General features: G+C 42.0%; 1 protein-coding gene across 1 annotated transcript in view; it reads right to left on the reverse strand.

Annotated features, from left to right (window-relative positions):
• DYNC1I1 (dynein, cytoplasmic 1, intermediate chain 1) overlaps positions 1–24,719 on the reverse strand; it is a 380,358-nt gene that overhangs the window by 24,063 nt on the left and 331,576 nt on the right. The window lies entirely within an intron of this gene.

A 24,719-nucleotide genomic window follows, 5' to 3' on the forward strand; every position in this document is an offset into this window, starting at 1 on the left:
GCCGGGCTACGCGATGCGAGATGTTGGGGGCCGAACCCAGGCGTGCTCTGCTCGCCGGGGTCAGACCCGCGGGGGAAGGCTCTGGAAGCCCGGGCAATCGCGGGGACCCAGAACCCTTAGCACGGAAGGCAACGCCTGCCACCTAGCGGCCGTTTTCCGTGGCTGCAGCTCTGCTTCCAATCCGACTCCGGGGCCAGATTTATACTTTAATGGTTCCTTTGCGCGGGAATGGGGTCACGTATTTTAAAGGGATCTGTAGCTCTTCGGGCACGTGAAACATCTTGCGGTTCTGAGATTCTGGTCTCTCTATCTAGGATCAGTTCACCCAAATCAGGTGGATTGGTGAGGCTCAATGCACTGTCCCTCAACCTCCGTGGAAGGCGAATCACATTTTCTAGCTCACCCAATATTTCTAAGAGCCCTGAAAATCGGTGTTTTGGGGGGAAATACATTAACACACCCCTACTGCATACAAATGCTTTCCCTCTGGAGGGATACAATAAACTAAAATGGCACTCCTGATTTCCAGCGAATATTGTCACATCAAAATAGCACAGAAGTCAGAGGCAAGTATGAAAGTACACCAGAAATAAAACGTAATTGGACTTCATGAATTATTCATTCCATCTGGCTTGTCTTATTCTAATTTCTGCATAATGGCTTTACTAATCCCTGATCAATTAATGTAAAATGAAATTTAAATGATAATGAAAGCCCTAGAGATAAAAGAAATTAAGTATTCTTATATCCTCTGACAGAAATCTAAACAATGGGAGTTTTTTTTTTCCCAATGTCTTCATCCAGTCAGCTGTCTGTACCCTCTTCATGGGCTCAGTCGAATGCCTGTACAGGCCAGAGTAGTAAGACCAAAAAATGATAACACACAATATGAACAAGCAAATCCTTTCTGCAGAAAATGTTCAAAGAACCTATCTGTGGGGAATCAGCACCAAATATCTGAGCAAATTCCCAAGATATACTGTGAGGGAAAAGAAAAAGCCCAAAATCCATGTGCTCATGGACTCCATGAACTCAAAGTGGGAAAAATCAGTGAGAGGACAATAAAACTCCCATAGCCTGAACCTAATGCAAAAATTTAAGGTAGTGACTAAGTGATTTCTCCTTCCATGAATTATCTTGCTTTGGCATTGCTGAGACATGAATACAGCTGTAAGACTATTAAAGCAACAGAAGATTTTAGGTGAGACATTGCGTGTAGGGTGGGTGGTGTGTGTGGTCTTATTTTTAATTTAAGAAGTACCTAAAAAAACATGTAACACTGTGACCGCAAAAAGAATTAAATGGACATTACTTTTATAGTTTTGTATTTTACTCCTCTACATTATAACTCTTATGCCAATATAGCTATTCTATCCCATATTTGCACTCTAATTTGGACCTAAGATTATTCACCTATTTGCTATTGATGTAGCTTTTTCCCATCCTCTCTCACTGCTTGGACTAGATGATTCAAACTTACTTCTTCAGAGAATCTGAATATCCAGTGATACCGTAAAATAATATGATAACATCATCTTTTTTTTTATTAATATATAAAAAAAAGGCAGGGTAGATAAAGTAGGTAGTCCTTCATTGATCGCTTCTGAGTATTAAATTCTCTTAGTAGAAGATTATTCCTGTCCCAAATTCTTGATTTTATAGCTAGCCAGTCACTATTTGTTAGAGAATATGAGTAACACATTTTTCTTAAAATCAAACAGTAGAAAAGATTTACACATGCTTTAAAAAGCCAGTTCTCAGGACCCTTTATTAATAAACTAGCTAATAGGATAACTGGGTATACAGAGGGGTAGACACAGATGAACACAGACATTCAATAAATATATAACTAACTTACAGTCCTTGCTTTGCTCAATTAGAAAACCATCCAGCTTTAAAGCCATCCAGGCATTTTCTAAGAAGCTGATATTATTTCATATGTTACTTCTCTCAAACTACATTGCTAATCTCTAGTGTTTCTTTCCTTTTCTCTTTTGGTGGCTTCCTTTTTTTTAAATAAACTTAGTCAAAACTGTAGTATATCTTGGATATTTTACCTTTTAAACATCTGGAAATAACTTTTAGTTCATCTGACCAAAAGCCAATTTTCTCATATTAAATAGTCTTGTAGCGAAATGCTAATATTCCCTTATCACCTCCTACCTCCAAGACTGAATCTTCCATTCTAAAAGTCACTATGCAAGTAATTCTAAATTATAGATTGTGCATGTTTGGGGCAAGGGAGAGGATTTATATTGTCAAAGGATTTGTTTTAACCTTGATAAATTTACAGGATGAAGAAGCCTTGGTCAGGATTGAAGGCATTAATAGGGTTCCAAGGGAACCAGCATCCATGAACCAGTAGTTCCTAAGATTAGATCAGCAGATGCCATAGGCACAGGCTGATGCACTGCTGTTCTGAACATTAAGTGCAGTTTTTTTCAATAAAGGAGCTTTCATTCTATCTTATTTGGGACTCAAAAGGTAAGCTGAAAACCTCACTGAAAATCTGTCTCAAACACTTAGTATAAAACATCTCCTAATTTACATATATATCATGAAATATTAGCACTTTCATATAATACGTCAAAAGCATTAGGGCCTAAAGATTCTGTTTTTGAATTCTGAAACATAGATGCTTGTATCCACAAAGTTGTTATAGCTTGCTATTGCATTAGCACCAGTTTTAAACCACTACAAGTTTTGAAAAGGTGGAAAGTGTAGGGGCAAATTTGACCAATGATTTTTGAGGAGGAACCTGTAACATTATTTGTATGTATTAAAGAAAGCTACAGAAGCCTGATGGTCTTAGATATTTACTCTGCAAAATACTAGGCCACTTAGCAAAGTAAATATCATTCCACTGTGTGTTACTGTAGAAAGTGTTTTTCAAGACAATCAAATTTGTCTTGAAAAAAGAAACTAGGCAAAAACCCCTTCACTTGTGTGTTCTCTTTTCTGATGCCCTGCTTGGTATTGGTGACCTGTCAGAAAAAAAGAAAAAGGAAAACTGCCTTTTAACGCAGCCAACAGTATGTGTGACATGTGCCAACGAAATAAAGCTGTAACAACCAGACAAGTTTCCAGGGCTGTGCCCCCAGAATGCTGAAATATCCAGACACGATCAGCATGATTTTAATGCCCTGATTCTCGAAGTGGAGAAGTAGGCCACCAGTCACCTCCCAGACAGAGTTGAAGGGCAGGGAAGGGGAAATTACTGGATGTTTGCATGTGCCTGACTCTATATACATATTGCCTAATTTAATTCACATCAAATCTCTGAAAGGTAGACAGTATTTACAGAAAAGAAAATCATAGTTCAGGAAAGTCAGGAGCTTTCCCGAGGTTGTACGTGGCGACACTGGAGTTGGTTCTTTGGTTTTTCTAGCTGTTAAGTACATTTTCTGTTTGCTGGAAATCTATGAAACACAGTGAAGGTCTTCAGTCTTCACAGAAAGAGAAGATCTGTTACCAGTCCTGGCTGCTATCCCATTCAATTCAACCCAAACTTACTAAGCACACATTATGTAACTTATAGGAAGAGTTAAAAATATCACAGTCAGAACGTTTCATTTCCTGAATCAGTTATTAATAATCCCAAGGCTGTTACCCTTACAATTCCAGGGACCCTTAGCATCTTGTGACGCTAACAGAAATCTTTCTCTCCAGCAACCTAAGAAAAAGGATGGAAATGGCCCTCTAGCCAGCAGAGATTAAAGCAGGCCATGCATTAGAGAGTAGAATAAAATGATGCTAAAAGCAAAGATCCGGGTTCAAGTTCACTCAATGCCGATATAGCCTTGGGTGAAGGACTCCAATTGAATTATATTATCTGATAGATGGGGATAAAACGAGGAGGATGGAACAGAAAAGGAAGTAGGAGAAAGTGCAAAAACTACGGACCTCGGGAAATTTCAACTTAGCATCCTTGGAGTTTATTTTCATCTGTAAGATGGAAATCTGGAGAAACTGACCTCAAGGGTTCCCACTGGCTTTGTGATTCTATGACTGTTCTGTGGTAAGAGCTGAATGGAATAAAGCATGTGAACGTTTAACAACGAGTTATTCAAAACTACATATTATAATTAAAGCCATCTTCCTTGATGTTCTGTGGAATTTATATCTCAGCAATTTTTTTACTTTGAGTTCATATTTCATCAAAATACACAAAGATATATGAAGGCAGTTTTCAGTGAAAAAAATGAAATAATAAAAGTAATAAAAGATTTATTTGACCAGTTGGAGAAGGGATAAAAAATATTAAATTTACATACAAGAGGCAGGTAGTGAACTCTGTTCAAAAATGAACAGTTACAACATCCATCAACGTTTTACAATAAAGACTTGATCTCTAGATGGAGCTTTGATTTTATAAGTACACTTCTGACAATGAGGAGAGCTGCACATTTTTCCAATCAGTTAAGTATAAAATGATTTCATGAGAGGTGCATTTCTATCTCTGATGTCAGAAATGTACCAAAGTCACATCCAGGAAATATAGTGTTTATTTTCCTCTATATGATTTATTTTCCTCTTATCAGACAGCTCAAGATGTCCCAGTGGGCTTTAGTTTTTTGAAGGCTGATGAAAAGGAATATTTTGTGCTAAAATGCCTCCGAACACCTTCAAACACTGCGGTTCTTGAGGTTGCATCTGCCTGTAAATGATTAGCTTTCAAAGCCAACTTAGAAATGTCGACCCAAACCATGAACCTTTCTTTGGGAGGGTGGGGAGTAGGGAAGAGGGTATCATATGGGTAGGTCAGACGGGGTGGACAGCTAACAGGAGCATTTCGGTATTTTTATTCTGAGATACAAGGAAAGCAAATACAAGGAATCTTACCTTGAAAACTGTATCTTGTTGGGGAAAAAAATCATCATCACCATAATACTAAACAATAAGTAATAAGAAAATGTCCTTCAAAAATTGTCATGTGAGTTCTGGTGAAGTAATTAAATAGCCAGCCAGTTCTTCCAGGAAACATTAAAAATGTGAGACCACAATATCACTTAAAAAAAAAAAAAAACTAAAGGACCCCCAAACTTGAAGCTCACAAAAATGGATGCCTCTACCATAAAAAGAAAGTCCTTATACAAACAAATCCAAACTCACAAACCAAACCAAAAAACCAACTCTGTTGGCCCAAAAAAAGGTGCTGGGAAGTTTGGTGCTGTTGAACCAAATGGAAAACATTATTTGCAAACTACATGCTGGGTCCTCCTGAAGCGCAAAGTAGCCTGTATTTATCTTAATTTGTGTGGCTCACATTGTAACAATACTCCTGATACCCAAATCCTACCTTTACCTGCCTCTATCATGGTGAGAAATTCAAAGTCAGGCATAAACACTTTGGCTGAGCTATTCTTAACAGAGTTAAGTAGAGTGAGTCTGTTTGTTGTTTGGTCGCCTCAACCAAAAGTACATCTGAGGACTTTAATTTGAATTAGTTAATATAAAATAATTAGAAAGAAGGCTCTAGAAATCCAGGAATTAAGCCTTTGCCTCTGTATAAATGTAGAAGTTCTGCTGAATAAGCCACATAAAAGGTGTTTTTTGTTACACTACCTTCCTCTCCTGCTTATTTGCATGAAAAATCCTTCTAATCCAGGAGGCGCCACCAATAAAGAGGATAATTATCCATATAAAAGAATGTATACATATTCACAGGTTTTGACTAGTATTTGAGTGTTTAAAGTCACGGGAAAAAAACCTACAAGCTTCGCCTCCCTCGTTCATAAAGGAGTATATTTCTCCCTACACAGGCACAATTTTTATGCACATCAGCTGCACTTAAGGGTTCGCCTTTAAAACGGGTGTTTTAGTGAAGCCTGGAGAGAATTACTGTGAAAACACTCAAGCTGGGGTGCTCTCCTGAACTGAACTGTTTGGGTTCATCTTAGCTGCTAGGGCGCTTTGGGTAAGTTCTGCCTCCTGACTGGGGGACAGGCAGAGCAGAGAGTGTCAATTGATGGTTGGCTCTTTGGTACCACTCGGGTGGTCATTCTCTGGACTGCTGGCTTCTCTCTGATACAGACTCTGTGACTATAGAAGGAGGCAAGCTAGTTTAAAAAGAGACCTTCCCTGGTTACTGCTGCCCCGACTCTATTTCTACCACGGGTGAGTGGTTTCACACCAAACATGATGCTAGTTAAAGAAACATTCACTGTACAGATAACGTTCAGGTTGATGAGAGACTGTGTTAGGAGGGAGGAGGGAATGGGTAGAGACTGATGTTTAGGACATGCTGGTGGAGAGGGATGACCTCGGACTGGGCCTACACAGCCAGAAGTGTGGTTGTAGCTGTACCTTTAAAGGTTAGAAAGACAAGCGAGGATAGCGGTGCTTGCAGCCTTAAGCAGCTTTGCGTATTTCTTTGTTACTACTTAGGGTTAAATTGCACAACGGCATTTTGTTAGTGGCTAGATTCAGTGGTGGAACATCTCCACTCTGGTCTAAACTGTCCACCTCCATCCAACTCTAGCGTCTGGCTTACAAACTCTCTCCCCATTATAAATACATTTACATGTAATGTATATTTGTATATATATTTATAAAATACACATATATATGTAGAAAAATGGGCTTCCCAGGTGGTACTACTGGTGAAGAACCCACCTGCCAACACAGGAGACATAAGACATGTGGAATTGATTCCTGGGTCAGGAAGATCCCCTGGAGGAAGGCATGGCAACCCACTGCAGTATTCTTGCCTGGAGAATCCCATGGACAGAGAAATCTGGCGGGCTACAGTCCATAAGGTTACAAAGAGTCGGATACGACCAAAGTAATTTAGCACGCACGCAAAAATATAAATATATAAATTTAGAAATACATAATTCTTAAAGATTTAAAAAGATAAAAGTATAAGCCTAGATGGAGTTCCTAGGTGGAACAGTGCTAAAGAGTCTGTCTGCCAACTCAGGAGACACAAGAGATGAAGTTTCAATCCCTGGGTAGGGAAGATCCCTGGAGAAGAAAATGACAACCTGCTCTAGTACTCTTGCCTGGAGAACCCCATGGACAAAGGAGCCTGGTGAGCTACAGTCCATAGCGTCGCAAAGAGTCAGACACGACTGAGCAGGTGTGCAGGCATGTACATAAGCCTAGATCCATAGATTATATCTTCCCTGGTGGCTCAGCTGGTGAAGAATCTGCCTGCAAAGTGGGAGAGCTGGGTTCGATCCCTGGGTTGGGAAGATCTCCTGGAGAAGGCAAAGGCTACACACTCCAGTATTCTGGCCTGGGGACTTCCATGCAGTTGCAAAGAGTCCAACATGACTGAGTGACTTTCACTCTCACTTCACAGAGTACATCTTGACTCTCCCTCCACTCTTACGTCTAAATTCTACAGGGTAAACACGTGCCAGTTCTCAGAGCTAACCTGACATTAGTGGTCACACTACGTTTAGTAAATACAACATTTAGATGAATTTTGTTTCTTTTCAAGAAGCCATATACCCAAATACCCAGCTTTAAAATCTAATGGTAAATTCACCTAAATAATTAAATATCCCATTCTACCTGCTCAACAATTCAGTGTATAGCGTGTACATTCAATTTTGCTTCCCAGGTGGTGCTAGTGGTTAAGAACCTGCCTGACAATGCAGGAGACATCAGAGACATGGGTTTGATCCCCAGGTCGGGAAGTTCCCCTAAAGGAGGGCATGGCAACCCACTCCAGTATTCTTGCCTGGAGAATCCCATGGATAGAGGAGCCTGGTGGGCTGCAGTCCATGGGGTCACAAAGAGTTGGACTTGACTGAAGTGTCCTAGCACAGCACACATACATACATAAGAAAGGCACATTTTCAAAGGGTCAAGGCAAGTTTTTTTCTGGGTCTGCACCCCTGCATCTCCTGGTATTAAATGCAATGTATTTTTTAAAATATTATATGTAAGAGTGGGATAGCTGACAATTTTATTTATTTTAATGGTGGAAACAGTGTATTTATTCCAATTGGCACAGAGAATCCCACACAGCAGAAGTTCAAAACATTCATTTCAGAGACAGAATACATTTGATAGGCTTCCTGCTTACCCTCTTTATTGATTTGATGACCTATTTTATTTTGCCTAAGCCAAGTTGAAATTAACGTCTGTTCAAACTGGAAATACCAGCTAAGCATGAGATGAGGTGATTCAGGACACTGGAGATGGGCATGAGAAAATAACTTAGTATTAATGATGAACTCTGGACAATTTGCAAGGCTAAGAGGTCACATGAGGCTGCCCTAGATGGACCTACCCTGGTTTGATCCAAACACAGCTATTCTGGGGGATAATGAGGAGTTTTAATTTATCTTCCAACATCAGACATAACATGCAGATTAGATCAGGAGGTGAGGGTGGAGGTATCTTTGAATTTCATAATTATCTGGGCTTCTCAGATGGCTCAGTGGGTAAAGAATCTGCCTGCCATGCAGGAGACACAGGAGATACGGGTCGAGCCCTGAGTCAGGAAGATCCCCTGGAGGAGGAAATGGCAACCCACTCCAGTATTCTTACCTGGAAAATCCCATGGACAAAGGAGCCTGCTGGGCTATTACAGTCCATGGGGTCACAAAGAGTTGGACACAACTGAGCAACTAAGCGTGGATTATGTACATGGTTGTATCTGTTATTTGTCATTCTCACTCTCTCTTCAAACATTAGCACTTAGAAGGAGGATGAGGAAGGCAAGTCCTCCGGCATATCACTGAAATGAAAGGGCAAACGCTTCTGCTCTGGTTAAAAGAGACAAGAAAGGATTCAGCAAGCCCTGATTGCACAGGGATAAAGACCAGTCAGCAGGGCGAATTTTAAGTCTCAAAAGTGTTTGTACTCCTATGGATTATTCACACATGCCTGTATAAATATTTAACAGGTATGTGTTGGTGGGTGACTGTTTGGGGGGTGGGGGGGGTCAGGGGTAAATGCACAGGAAGCAGGAACACAGGCTAGGTCTGGCTGTGACTTGATGATTACATTCTTGTGGTTTCTTTCACAGTTCAAATGTTCTCCCTGAGTGAGCTTAAAAAACGGAACCCCCTCCTTCTCCCCCCCCCAAAAAAAGGGAAGAAAAGAATTTGATGACTAGCATAGGTAGTTTTCTAGAAGGCTGATTTTAATATTTGCCACCTTATGTTAGGAAGGGAGGGGAAGAAGGGGTGAAAATGAGGATAAATGAAGAAAAAATAAGTCAGATACCACCTGAAGGTCATGTTTATTACAGAGGCAGCCAGCAGGGCTTTGGGGTTGTGGGGAAAAATGCACTTTCATCCAGGAAGTGTTAATGGCCGCAAACTACTGATTTTGTTCATCATCTTCCCTGTGTTAAGGGTTATGCTCAAGTTACTGTAACCTTTAACTTTTTATTTTTATTGTGTTTTTCTTCTGATGCTTTAAACATTTTAACAAAACGCTAGCAGAAATAGACATGCTTCAGGGCCCTCTGCTAGAATTATGTAATTTTTAAGGAGATGTTTCCATCGGAGTTTAAAATAACCTTACCTACCTTAACAAAATACATTATTTCACTTAAGCTCTTCAAAAGTATTAATTCATCAACAATGACTTACTGAGGACCTACCATATTCTTCCTACTTCGGGAAATCAATAGAAAGACAAGATGTGACTGTTCAGAAGGACTTGGAGTCCAGGTAGGAAAATGAAAATTATGAAGTAATAAGAGAAAATTGTTTCCTTGGGAGCCCATTTTCTCATATTGTTCCAAAAGGACTTATGTTGTCTTACAAGTTAAACAGACCACAAAAGTAAGAATAAACACACAACAGAGCCAGGTGAACAGAGAGCTAATAGGATCCTGAGATAAACTGATTATCACAATCTGGTAGTGAATCAGCTCTATATTTCCTGATAACTAAGACAAAGGGTAAAACCCATCATGTCACAGGGAGGTATGCAGATTTCCCCATCTGAAGAAAGGAAAAAATATGAAAGAATGTCCTCAAAGACACATTCTTGGGGAAAACTCAAGGAGGAATTTACCATGTCTGTGAATCTCTGGAAAAGAGACTGGCTTTCTGGTTTGTTTATACTAAAGAAAGTGAACAAGTAGGTAGCCAGGTGCTAAACTCTGTGGTACAGATGTTAGGAGCCAGAGGAATTCGGAGATTGGGAAGATGGCGTGTTGGTGGTTACCGTTAGTCTGATGTGGTCAAGGAAGGTATTATCTGGGACAGGTGATGGGACCCGCCTAGAAAGATGCACAGACTTTGATAGATGGTAAGGAAGCCAGGCAGTGGGTGGGGGGAGAATCATAACATGAAAAGACTTGGCCGTGAACATCAGCAAGGAATTCCCAGATGGAAGATGAGACGTGGGGACAGGCTGTGGAATCTGAGGATTTGTCCTGTGGAATAATAGGAAATCATTTTTGTTTGGATAGAGTCGGGGGTAAAGACATGTTATGAATGGTCTTGGGTATAGAGTTAAGACTTTTTTTTTAATGCAATAAGCTACTCATTTATTAAACATGTAGTGATAAATATACAGGGCATTGGTTCAGAGATGTCTAACATTCATGTGGGAGTTTTCAGCTTTTCTACTGTAGAAAACAGAAGCAGCGGCACAGTGGGACAGGAAGATTTGATTTATATATTAAACATGGTGCATTTGAGTCTCTGGAGATGATACTCAGGTTAAGCTGGTGGTCAAAATGTAGGTCTGAAACTGAAAGAGGGGAAAAGCTTGAAGTCCATGGCAAAGAATCTTTCACAAGAGATGTTGAGGAAGAAGACAGAGGGCTGCAGGAATGAGTCCTAGGCAGACAGTATGATGCCAGATGAGGACTAAAAAGAAGCCATCACACTCAACAGTTAGGGGGTTCACCAGCGATCTTGGAGAGAGAAGCATCAAAAAACTATTAACAGTTGGTCAAGGAGTGGCCAGGAAATATGGCTGCAGGTGGACTGCAGGCATGTTGGCTCTTTGATTGGTTTGGCAAGCTAACCCAGATTTTTGGACATGCTTGTGATAGTTAAAGTCATCCAATCACAAACCACCTATATCTCAGTTCAGTCGCTCAGTCTTGTGCAACCCCATGGACTGCAGCACATCAGGCTTCCCTGTCCATCACCAACTCCCAGAGCTCGCTCAAACTCATATGCATCGAGTTGGCCATCCAGCCATTGCATCCTCTGCTGTCCCCTTCTCCTCCTGCCTTCACTCTTTCCCAGCATCAGGGTCTTTTCTAATGAGTCGGCTCTTCGCATCAGGTGGCCAGAGTATCTCCAAGATCTCTAAGAGGATCCTAGTGTTATCAGGGTTTGTGTCGAGGGCTGCTTTCCTTATTCCATAAGACCACCCCCTTGCCACTTTGATGTACCATCCTTGGTATTTCAGACAATTTCTTGTGGAGCTTCATATCTCACACTTGGCAATAAGCCTGGCAAACAGGAGGCAGAGGAGATGCACTGAAAGTGGGTATTGATGCAGGGAACATCTGGGTGCCGCCCATCTTTTTCTGACACCTCTGAGCAGAGCCTTGAACTTTCCCCTGATTCTTTGGGCTCTGGAGTCTTTCTTGGTCTCCCCGGGACTGAACCTCTGCTTTTCCTGATGGGTTCTTGATTCAGCATCCTCCTAAGACTCTTATTCGAGCATGCTACTTTGGTTCAAACCTTTTCCTTCACTGTGCTACCTTAAATATTATCTCTGATGAAGAGCATCCCATCATGGCAAAGGGGTCAGCACGTTTGTACAGAACGGGCACCAAAGCAAACATGAAGGACTGTTCTTGTGGAGGAAGGTGATATGAAATGTAGGCTGGGACGGTAGGGAACCCAGTTAGGTACTTCCTGTGTATCATAAGAACAGGGCATTGGGAATTAAACGTCTGATGAATTTTATCTCATTGAACACAAACAAAAGTAATCTGTGGACTTAAAACACTACTATGTACCTGAGATTCTTTTTAAAACATTCAGTTCTATTAGTGTGGGGGTGGAGGGTGGTGGAAGAGAGGAAGAGAAAGAGAGAGAGACTGACTGAGAGAGAGATAATTTTTCATGAAATATTTTTACATTCACATATTCTTATGTTTATTTGTCTGGAGAAGAAGAGAGATACCTAGAAACAAGAGAATGTTGTATTGATGGTAAAAGATCCTGAATTGAAATCAGTACCCCGCAGGGACTAGCCATCCCGCACCAGTCTGTAAATGTATTCTGAACACAGTAATAATGATGAGATGGGTCTTTGGCTTCAGGGTCAACAAACTTACTTCTCTACAGAGCTACCGTACAATCCAACAATCCCACTCCTGGGCAGAAAACTATTAGCAAAAGGATAGACACACTCCAGTGCTCACTGCCGCACTATTTACGATAGCCAAGACATGGAAGCAACCTGGATAGTTCATCAACAGAGGAATGGATAAAGAAGATATGGGGGGGCGGGGGCAGTGTATACACACATACACAATGGAATATTATTCAGCCATGAAAACAAAATAATGCCACGTGGATGGACCTAGAGACTGTCATCCTGAGTGAAGTAGGTCAGACACAGAAAAATACCACATGATGATATCGCTTATATACGGAATCTCAAAAAGTGGTACAGATGAACTTATTTATAAACAGAAATAGAGTCACAGACGTAGGAAACAGACTTATGGTTACCAAGGCGGAGAGTGAGGGGAGGAATAAATCGGGAGACTGTGACTGATATGTGCACCCTTCTACATAAAATAGATAACTAGTAAGGAATACTGCACAGCGCAGGGACCTCTACTCAGTACTCTGTAATGACCTATATGGGAAAAGAATCTAAAAAAGACTGCATATATGTATAACTGATCCACTGTGATATACAGCAAAACACAACATTGTAAAATCAACTGCACGCCAATAAAAATTAATTTTAAAAAAACTGCAGCGATAACAACTGATGTTACTTCTATACTGTGGAAGAAATTTCTATGCTATAAACTCAGGCATTTAAAGATGAAGCTATTAATGTAAGTCCATGACTGTTATGCAAAATCCCATTCACAAATGCCAATAATCAGGAATTAAATGTATTAAAGTCCTGTAGGAAGCAACACTGCTCCCGCCACCCCCAAGCAAACAAACTTACTTCTCACATTAGCTATAATGCATCGACTATTCCTGCAACTTTCCCTCACCAACCATGGGTCCTTCAAGGCTCTGCTGCCCCTGGGAGCCAGCTGTGGAGGGATTAGAACTCTTCAGGCACTAGGGCTGTGGGTGTGGGTGTGTGTGTAAGAACATCAGGAGACTCTCATTATTGTTACGCTGTTTGTCCATAACCAAGGCTCGACCCTTAGCTTTTATCACAGGCTAAACTGTGTTGGCCCCAAAAGTCACTGTTGACGTTTTAACCCTCAGCACCTCAGAATGTGACTATTTGGATATAGCCTCCAGAAAGAGGAGGTGATTAAGGTTAAGAGGAGGTGATTAAGGTTAAATGAGATAATGGGGGGCTTTAATCCAATGTGACTGGCGTCCTTATAAGAGGAGGAGATGTGGATATGGACAGGCACGGGGGGAAGACACAGGGGTAATATGGCCATCCACAAACCAAGGAGTGAGGTCTCAGAAGACAACCCTATCAGTACCTTGATCTTGGACTTCCAGTCTCCGGAACTGCAAGGAAATGAATTTCTATTGTTATAACCATCCCATCTCTGATACTTTGTTATGGCGACTCCAGCAAACTGATGCAGCTCTGAAAGGAAAAGAGAAAGAAGGCTCTCTTTTTCCCTTGGCTTCCAGTGCACACCCACACGGGCACACACACTCTCTGAAATTCTGAATTTATGGAATTTCCCCCAAGAGCGCAAGACCGAACACTGCGTGGACTTAACACGCAGTCAGCGACGGCAGGCCCACCCTGTGTCTTGGAAGACACAGGGACAGCAGAGCCTCTTCTTAATTTTCAGCTTCACCTTATATCACACCAGTAGTTCTGCCATGTGTCTGAGACCACTGGGACAAGGGAGGATGGAGACTGGAAAACGCTGTGCAACCTCAATACCAATGTGCCAAACCATTGCAGGGACCCAACTGAACGGGAACCAGAAATGACTGTTCTGTCTGATTCAGTTTCTTTTGCCGGAATACAGAGCTATTCCCCACCCTGAAATGAAGCTTGGAGGGTGAGGTAGGGATGGGGTGAGAGGGCAAGCAGGCAGGGTAGCCAGCGCAACTAGGGTCCCCAGGCAGAGCCCTCCTCTCCTGGGTTGTTAACCTTTCAATTCCAGAGCAGGCAGGCTCCTGCCAGGCTCTCCTGTGTGCTCAGTCCTATCCTTGTGACCCCATGGACTGTAGCCTGCCAGGCTCCTCTGTCCCTGGAATTTTCCAAGCAAGAATACTGGAGTGGGTTGCCATTTCCTACTCCAGGGTATCTTCCCAACCAAGGAATCGAACATGCATCTCCTGTGTCTCCTGTATTGGCAGATGGATTCTTTACCATCGAGCCATCTGGGAAGCCCACTCATTTTCAGTCTCCTTTAAAGGCTAACTCCTGCATAATGGGTTCCTGAGGCTGGAAAATTTTCAAAGAATTTTTGAATACATCTCCACAGCCCCTTCTCTTAACAATAGCATCTATCAAACGGCGAAGGGAAGGCTCTGTTTAAAAGCACCGACGGCAGATCACAAGAATGTGTTTGATTGCCAAAGTGACTAATTTATTTTTACACAGTATTAACGATGCTACAATAACTAATATCTATAGCCTGGTTTTGACAGTTTATTGCAAGTGTTCCCATTGTTTAAATAAAGGAGAAAAAGGAAGAGGGAAAAAAAAAGAAAGTATGGAAGAGAGTGTTTTATTTTGCTACATTTCCATTTGTTAACAAAACTCCCCATAAGCAAAACCAGAGGTCATTAGCAAACAACCAAAACATGCCTGTCTCCAGAAGAATAGAGCTCCCTTCATCATTCAAAATACAGCTCTGCTGAAAACCCAAATCAGGACAAATCCTTAACATGAAAAATTCAGTGCAGGCTTGAAACCACCTGACTTTACTTTGGGTTTGTGCTCCTTAAAATTACCTAGAAAATACCATAATCTTCCCATCGTGCGGCTGGATGTGGGCCAGGGCCCTGGCTCCAGAGGCAAAGGGCAAAACTAAGAATCATGTCTGAACAGACAGCTCCACCCTCTCTCCCAAGTCCACTTGGCCTCGTGACAAAAAGTGAGGTCTGAAGCGCATTCATCCAGGGCCTGGGTTTTTGGCCCAAACTCAAGACTCTGAGGACAAACAAAATGAAATCCAAAATGTTATCGTTCTCACCTTTAGAAGTCAGATGGGTTTAATAGGTACTGCATGTGGCGAGTGGTTCCTGTTTCCCATGTAATCGGGAACAAACAGAAGCGCGCTCACTTCTAGCTTTTTGTTCAGGAGAAGGATCTTATAGCTGAGAGTTTACATTCTAAAGTGATTTTTTGGTAATAATTATGCATATGTGTGTGCATGCAAAAAACGAGATCAAGAGAGTGCGAGAGAGATTTCCATACAGAACCAAATACGGTGAAAGTGAAAAGCCAACCCTGAGGAGCGTGCAGCCACAGGGGCCCCACCATCGGGGCCGTCCGCCTGGCACGGGTGGCTCTGGACTGTGGGCAAGCCTCTCAGTGCCCGTTACTCCCCTTCACTGAATGCTTAGCTCTTAAGCACGCCCTCCCCCCAGCGCCCACCCACTCTGACACCCCCACTCTCTCAGGCTTTGGATGGGTGAGAGCCAGGAGAGACTGTCAAGTGATTTTTACCTCCTGCCGAGCTAGTGACAGGCTCGGTACAAATAGCTACATTGAGAAAGTACCTCCATGCCACACAGCCAGAGCCAGGGCTCCAGCTAGACAGTCCCGGGATATGAATACCACCATCTGATCCCCTGGGGCAGATCAGCGCTGAAATGGACCACGTGTTCCAAACGTGCCCCCCCACCACCACTCCTCACCCCCTAATCAAAACCCTCTGCTCTAGCCAGTTGGCTGCATTCACAATCCCCTCTGAACACTGGATCCCTTCTGGCCTTCAAGCTTGTATTCACACTGCTGCTTCCTACCACTTAAGAAAAAAAGGATTCTCTCTCCTCCTGGTAAACCAATCTTGAGATCCTTATGAAGGCCTGCTGACCTGAGCAATCCCCTCTCAGACCCCTACACACACAGCGATGTCTCTTCCTCCCAGGCCCCCATCTTTGTTTTCTGTCTTCTTCTTAGGTTCTCTGTCTGTGGTTGTCATGAGTCTTGTTATATTTAAATATATCTTTCTTTAATAAATGATGCTACGAATCAGTCCATCCTAAAGGAAATCAACCCTGAATATTCACCAGAAGGACTGATGCTCAAGCTGAAGCTGCAATACGTTCGCCACCTGATGCGAAAAGCCCACTCACTGGAAAAGACCCTGATGCTGGGAAAGATTGAGGGCAGGAGGAGAAGGGGGTGACAGAGGATGAGATGGTTGGATATCATTACCGACTCAATGGAAAATAAATCTGAGCAAACTCCTCCCGGCAACAATACTGGAGTGGATTGCCCTACCCTCCTCCAGGGGATCTTTCCAACTCAGGGGTCAAACCCAGGTCTCCTGCATTGCAGACAGACTCTTTACCACTGAGCCACCAGGGAAGCCCCATAAACCTACAACTATACAAGACCTTTTAGAACACACACCCAAAAAAGATGTCCTTTTCATTATAGGGGGCTGGAATGCAAAAGTAGGAAGTCAAAAAACACCTGGGGTAAGAGGCAAATCTGGCCATGGAATACGGAATGAAGCAGGGCAAAGGCTTATACAGTTTTGCCAAGAGAACACACTGGTCATAGCAAACGCCTTCTTCCAACAACACAAGAGAAGACTCTACACATGGACATCACCAGATGGTCAACATCGAAATCAGATTGATTATAGTCTTTGCAGCCAAAGATGGAGAAGCTCTATACAGTCAGCAAACACAAGACTGGAAGCTGATTGTGGCTCAGATCATGAACTCCTTATTGCCAAATTCAGACTTTAAATTGAAGAAAGTAGGGAAAAACCACTAGACCATTCAGGTTTGACCTAAATCAAATCCCTTATGATTATACAGTGGAAGTGAGAAATAGATTTAAGGGCCTAGATCTGATAGATAGAGTGCCTGATGAACTATGGAATGAGGTTCGTGACATTGTATAGGAGACAGGGATCAAGACGATCCTTATGGAAAAGAAATGCAAAAAAGCAAAATGGCTGTCTGGGGAGGCCTTACAAATAGCTGTGAAAAGAAGAGAAGCAAAAAGCAAAGGAGAAAAGGAAAGATATAAGCATCTGAATGCAGAGTTCCAAAGAATAGCAAGGAGAGATAAGAAAGCCTTCCTCAGCGATCAACGCAAAGAAATAGAGGAAAACAACAGCATGGGAAAGACTAGAGATCTCTTCAAGAAAATTAGAGATACCAAGGGAACATTTCATGCAAAGATGGGCTCGGTAAAGGACAGAAATGGTATGGACCTAAAAGAAGCAGAAGATATTAAGAAGAGGTGGCAAGAATACACAGAGGAACTGTACAAAAAAGATCTTCATGACCCAGATAGTCATGATGGTGTGATCACTCACCTAGAGCCAGATATCCTGGAATGTGAAGTCAAGTGGGCCTTAGGAAGTGTCACTACAAACAAAGCTAGTGGAGGTGATGGAATTCCCATTGAGCTATTTCAAATCCTGAAAGATGATGCTGTGAAAGTGCTACACTCAATATGCCAGCAAATTTGGAAAACTCAGCAGTGGCCACAGGACTGGAAAAGGTCAGTCTTCATCCAATTCCAAAGAAAGGCAATGCCAAAGAATGCTCAAACTACCGCACAATTGCACTCATCTCACACACTAGTAAAGTAATGCTCAAAATTCTCCAAGCCAGGCTTCAGCAATATGTGAACCATAAACTTCCAGATGTTCAAGCTGGATTTAGAAAAGGCAGAGGAACCAGATTGCCAACATCCACTGGATTATGGAAAAAGCAAGAGAGTTCCAGAGAAACATCTATTTCTGCTTTATTGACTATGCCAAAGCCTTTGACTGTGTGGATCATAATAAACTGTGGAAAATTCTTCAAGAGATGGGAATACCAGACCACCTGACCTGCCTCTTGAGAAACCTATATGCAGGTCAGGAAGCAACAGTTAGAACTGGACATGGAACAACAGACTGGTTCCAAATAGGAAAAGGAGTTTGTCAAGACTGTGTATTGTCACCCTGCTTATTTAACTTCTATGCAGAGTACATCATGAGAAATGCTGGGCTGGAGGAAGCAAAAGCTGGAATCAAGATTGCCAGGAGAAATATCAACAACCTCAGATATGCAGATGACACCACCCTTTTGGGAGAGAGTGAAGAGGAACTAAAAAGCCTCTTGATGAAAGTGAAAGAAGAGAGTGAAAAAGTTGGCTTAAAGCTCAACATTCAGAAAACGAAGATCATGGCATCCGGTCCCATCACTTCATGGGAAATAGATGGGGAAACAGTGGAAACAGTGTCAGACTTTATTTTTGGGGGCTCCAAAATCACTGCAGATGGTGATTGCAGCCATGAAATTAAAAGATGCTTACTCCTTGGAAGGAAAGTTTTGACCAACCTAGATAGCATATTCAAAAGTAGACACATTACTTTGCCAACAAAGGTCCATCAATCAAGGCTATGGTTTTTCCAGTGGTTATGTATGGATGTGAGAGTTGGACTGTGAAGAAAGCTGAGCACCGAAGAACTGATGCTTTTGAACTGTGGTGTTGGAGAAGACTCTTGAGAGTCCCTTGGACTGCAAGGGGATCCAACCAGTCCATTCTAAAGGAGATCAGTCCTGGGTGTTCTTTGGAAGGACTGATGCTAAAGCTGGAACTCCAATACTTTGGCCACCTCATGTGAAGAGTTGACTCATTGGAAAAGACTCTGATGCTGGGAGGGATTTGGGGCAGGAGGAGAAGGGGATGACAGAGGATGAGATGGCTGGATGGCATCACCGACTCGATGGACGTGAGTCTGGGTGTACTCCGGGTGTTGGTGATGGACAGGGAGGCCTGGCGTGCTGCGATTCATGGGGTCGCAAAGAGTCGGACACGACTGAGCGACTGAACTGAACTGAACTGACTGATACATAAAAGAGATAACTGATAAGAACCTACTCTATACACATGGAACTCCACTCAGTATTCTGTAATGGCCTACATGGGAAAAAAATCTAAAGAAGAGTGAATACAGACACACACGCACACACATATATAAACTGTTTCACTTTGCTATATAGCACAAACACAATATTGTAATCAACTATATATCAATAAAAATTAATTTTAAAAATATACCTTTACTTTATCCCTGAAGTTTTTGGTTTTCCATAAAGCAAGATTTTTGTTTTTGTTTTGTTTTTATCTTTATTAGAGCAGTATTAGATTCACAGAAAAACTGGCAGGAAGGTACAAAGAGTTGCCATGCACTCCTGCTCTGCGGCCTCCCTCCATTATTAACGTTCCCCACAGAGTGGTGGGCTTCCCAGGTGGACAGTAGTAAAGAATCTGCCTGCCAGTGCAGGAGATGCAGGTTGAATCCCTGGGAAGATCCCCTGGAAAAAGAAATGGCAAGTCACTCCAGTATTCTTGCCTGGAAAATCCCATGGACGGAGGAGCCTGGAGGGCTACAGTCCACGTGGTAGCAAAGAATAGGACACGACTGAGCACGCACACGCATGCACACACACACAGAATGGTACATTTGTTACAACCAATGACTCTCCACTGAAGCATCACTGTCACTCAGAGTTTATAGTTTATCTTAGTGTTCCCTCCTGGTGTTGTGCTATCTGTTGTTGTTTCAGTCACTAAGTTGTGTCCGACTCTGCAACCCCATAGACTCCAGCACGTCAGGCTTCCCTGTCCTTCACCATCTCCCAGAGTGCAATCTATGGGTTGTGACAAATGTTTGATGACATGTATCCACCACTGTGGAGAAGGCAATGGCACCCCACTCCAGTACTCTTGCCTGGAAAATCCCATGGGTGGAGGAGCCTGGTGGACTGCAGTCCATGGGGTCGCGAAGAGTCGGACACGACTGAGCGACTTTCCTTTCACTTTTCACTTTCATGCATTGGAGAAGGAAATGGCAACCCACTCCAGTGTTCTTGCCTGGAGAATTCCAGGGACGGGGGAGCCTGGCAGGCTGCCGTCTATGGGGTTGCACAGAGTGGGACACGACTGAAGCGACTTAGCAGCATCCACCACTGTGGCGTCATACAGAGCAGTTTCTCTGCCCTAAACATTTGCTGTTAGAGCAAGTTTGGTCAGACAGTCCTGGAGGGCTGCAGATTTAATTCTTAGTGGGAGGGATGGGGGCCTCTAGGGTCTCTCATTCACTGCTGATGGGAATGCAAGATGGTGCAGCCGTTTGTGAAGACATTTTGGCAGTTTCTTACAAAATTAAACATACTCTAACCAAATGATCCACCAATGATGCTCATTGGTATTCACCTGAAGGAAGTGAAAACTGAGGCTCATACAAAAAATTGGTATATAAAAACTTTCAGCAGGTTTATTCACAACTGCCAGAACTTGGAACCAAGCAAGATGTCCTGATGAACTAGCGAACTATATTATATTGAGGCGATGTTATTCATTGATAAGAAAAAATGAGCTCTCAAACCATGAAAAGACTCAGAGGAACCTTAAGTGCATATTACCAAGTGAAAGAAGCTAATCTGGAAGGCTGCATACTATGATTCCAAGTATAGGACACTCTGGAGAAGGCAAAACTATGGAGACAGGAAGCGATCAGTGGTCACCAAGAGCTGGGAGGAGGTAGGGATGAACGGGGAGGATAAACTTAGGGCAGGGAACTACTCTGTATGATCTTATAATTGTGGTTACATGTTGTGTTTGTACAGATCCACAGACACTACAACACTAAGAGTGAACCCTAAACTGTGGACTTTGGGTGAATATGAAAAACAAAAATCCACAGTTATTACATTCTTGCATGTGTTACGATGATACCACGTAGGTTGATATGTAAACATCCATAAGTTCCTATGTTTATACAACTGATTGGACAGAACGGGGAAAAAAAAAAACCACAACGGAGTAGAAAAAAAGGTGGTAAGTGGATAATGCAGTAATCAAAGATATCAGCGGACAGAGGGGGTTTCCCTGGTGGCTCAGTGGTAAAGAATCCATCTGCCAATGTAGGAGACACAGGTTCAATCCTTGGTCCGGGAAAATCCCACGTGCGGTGGAGCAACTCATCCTGTGTACCGCAACTACTGAGCCTGTGTCCAGAGCCCGCAAGCTGCAACCACTGAAGCCCATGTGCCTAGAGCCTGTGCTCTGCAACGGGAAGCCATGCCAACGGGAAGCCTGAGCACTGCAAGTGGAGAGCAGCCCCTGCGTGCCACAACTACAGAAAAAGCCTGTTCAGCAACGAAGACCCAGCACAGCCTAAATAAAGAGAGGACAGAGGTGTCTTTGCAGGTCCAGTTCGGGGTAGAGTGGATTAAAATAAATTTGTAGCAAATATACAACTTCAGACTTTACCCTGTCATTAATCAGCTACACAACTGCTGTGTGCGTTAATAACTTGTCTGACTTGTCACGTGTCCTACTCTTTGCAACCTCGTGAACTGTAGCTCATCAGGCTCCTCTGTCCGTGAAATTCTCCAGACAAGAATACTGGAGTGGGTTGCCATTCCCTTCTCTAAGGGATCATCCCAACCCAGGGATTGAACCTGGGTCTCCCTCATTGTAGGCAGATTCTTTTCTCTCTGAGCCACCAGGGTAGCCCATAACTGCTAGCAGCTTTATTTAATTTATACAGTCAATAAAAGTGTCAGTAAGATAATCAGCCTGTATTATACATTAAGCATTTATTGCTCTGACTGAAAGTTGTGGGGAATATAGAATTGATGTGAACCATGGCCACTGACCTCAGGAAGCTCGTGGCTCAGTAAAAAGAGGGAAACGACAAATAAAGACATTTACATTATATTAAAGTGCTGAGTTTTTTGGTGCCAACTAAAATTATTGTAAAAATATTTTTATGACAATAGAGTGATGCCTCATTAAACAAGAGAAAACTGCAAGTTATTCCAGCATTTGAGTTCATTACTATATGGCAAATAAAAATAGGTGGACATTCCAAAATATTATAGACTTTTTAAAAATGCTCTGATTTCTAATTGACTCAGTTACAATCAATGTGAGGTGGAAACTATGGAACTAAAAGAATATCTAAATCACTCCTCTTTACACAGTGGTTTTCTTCACTGTAATATTAGGGAATCACACAGTGGGTCTGTAAAGGACGCCTCAGGTCTAACTTCTCTGACTTAAGCCATATTTCCTTGTTGCTCTTCTTTCTTGTTTCCCACCCATAGACTTCGATTCCATAAAGGACACAAAAGCTGTTTATAAGAAAATAAGTGGTATATTTATTCAATCACTATTCCAAGTGGTGCTGGCATCATACCTATCTTCATGGAAATCTCCATGCACGGCTTTCAGAGCCTGTCACACTTCCATCTCTAAATAATATTTCTGGACACTTAATTCTTCCTTTAAGTCTCTCTCTCCTTTCCTCTCTAGAAATTAAGGTTCACTAATCACCTCATCCTTGTCTGGGAAATCCCATGGACAGAGGACCCTGGCAAGCTGTAGTCCATGGGGACGCAAAGAGTCGGTCATGACTGAGTGACTAAACTACATCATCTTTACCCTTACTGAATCCTTACTGATTTTTTTGTTTGCTTGTTTAACATTACTACTGGAAAATGCATATTGGAAAGACTGCATTTAGGACTCGTGGGACTAATGGGCACATGCTTGTCCAAGAGAGTGGAAAACCATGAAATGCAGGTTGAGGTGTCTGAAGTGATTAGGAGAGCGAGTGGAGCGGTGTCTGTCAGAGTTTCCAAGAGTATATTCCAAGGAATACTGTTCTCCTGCGTGTCTGGGTAAAAATGAGTTCCATATCCAGATGAGTTTGGGGACCTCTGCATGGCATAAATCAGCCCATTCCTGAAGAATAAGTTTAAAAGGCCTCTCGGGTAAAAATACTTGTTCACTTTAACTTTTTCTGTATTGCTTTTAAATCATGGAACCTCTTCTCCTGGCTTTAAAAAAACACCCATTAAGACTCCACAGAATACAAACACTGTTATATATTGTGATATATTTTATTTTAGGAAGAGTATCTAAGAGGATTATGTAGGGGGCGTAAGTATGAAGAGGGACCAATCTCAGAGAAATTGGTAGTAATTTCGTCACAAACTTGCTAAAGAAGACATGATCATTCTCTACTCTTAAGAAACTGTTTTTTCAGACAGACTCCAGACTGGAAAAGGCATTCTTAGTGAGGTGTGTGCCTGCTCTAATTCATTACAGATCTAGATATACACAAAATACTGTAATAAGGATAAACAGTATCACACACACACTCACAGACATAAAGACATTTCATTTTGATGGCCCATGGATTGCTATATTGAAAAAAAAAATGGTCTTAATAGCAAAGGACTAGCAAAACTCGGTTCATTAACTAAATTTTGTTAAAGGAGGATGACTGAGGGAGAGAAAAAGCAAACCAATCAGGCATAAGTTAGGTTTCATAGGTGGGCAGAAGCCAAGAGGCTCAAACATAACCCTCCTGGATGGGGGCGCCCTTTATGGCTCTTAACGCAGCTGGGTCTGGCAGAGTGGTAAAGGGGAAATTTGGTTTAAAAGCTACGTTTTTAATCATTAAGGAAGGTCCTAAGTGAGAGGGAAACAGACAACTTTTAAGAGACTTCTTCTTACTTTTGACTTGGGTGTAGTTCAAGCCAGCGAGCAGGGGGCAGGAGAGAAAACTATTTCACTTTTACGGCCAATTCCACAACATTCCTCTCCAGAAACGTCCCCAGCACTGGTGAGCTTCCAGTAGTAAACACTGAGGTCGCTTCCCCAGAATTTATGGGAGGGCCTGTTACTCTACTTTGGAAGGAAAAAGGAGCGTTTTCAAAGATCATATTTATTTTTCCTCTACGAAGCTTTTATTTATTCTTTACAAAGTACTGGAAGAATAAGAACAATCTCTCAATTTTTATTGTCCTGAGTTGATGTAGTAGTAATTTGTCCTAATGGTCAAATTCTGTTCATATTGTAATCCTGGCAACTAACATATATGAGAAGCAGGATAAAGATCATCAAAGTGATACCCTACTTCGAAAAAAAGAGCATATCAATACATCCTAAATAGTCAAACAAGTTAAAGAAACAATCCAGAAACTGTGAAAGTAATTGACACTAGAATACACTAAGAAAAAAACCCTTCCATGTGTTCTCTTTAGATCTAAGACAAATGAGAGTATTATCAGTTTTCTAGGCTTGCCATATTTAAATCCCCTTGTAGAAGTCAGGACTCGATGAGGGATAGGGGACCGGTATCAAAAAAAAAAAAAAAAAATCTATAGTGCTCTGGGTGAGGATTAGAAGGGACAGTGACAGATTTTTTTGGAGCTAAGAAGGATGAGAAAGAGAATATATATTTGGATCAAAAATTTAAAAACAATTAGAAGTTGATTAAAAAAAAAGTCCAGTTGAAGATACAACAGATGAACACGCAAACATAAAGCTAGCAGAAAGGTCAGATGAGACAATTCTGTAATAGCCCCCCCAGACCGGGGCGGGGCACGTGGCAAAATATTTACAAAAATAATTTTAACATTACATGATATCACTAGCAAAAGCCA

Source organism: Bison bison, unplaced genomic scaffold (genome assembly GCF_000754665.1).
Source record: "Bison bison bison isolate TAMUID 2011002044 unplaced genomic scaffold, Bison_UMD1.0 scf7180017864134, whole genome shotgun sequence".
In the NCBI taxonomy this organism is placed as follows: Eukaryota; Metazoa; Chordata; class Mammalia; order Artiodactyla; family Bovidae; genus Bison; species Bison bison.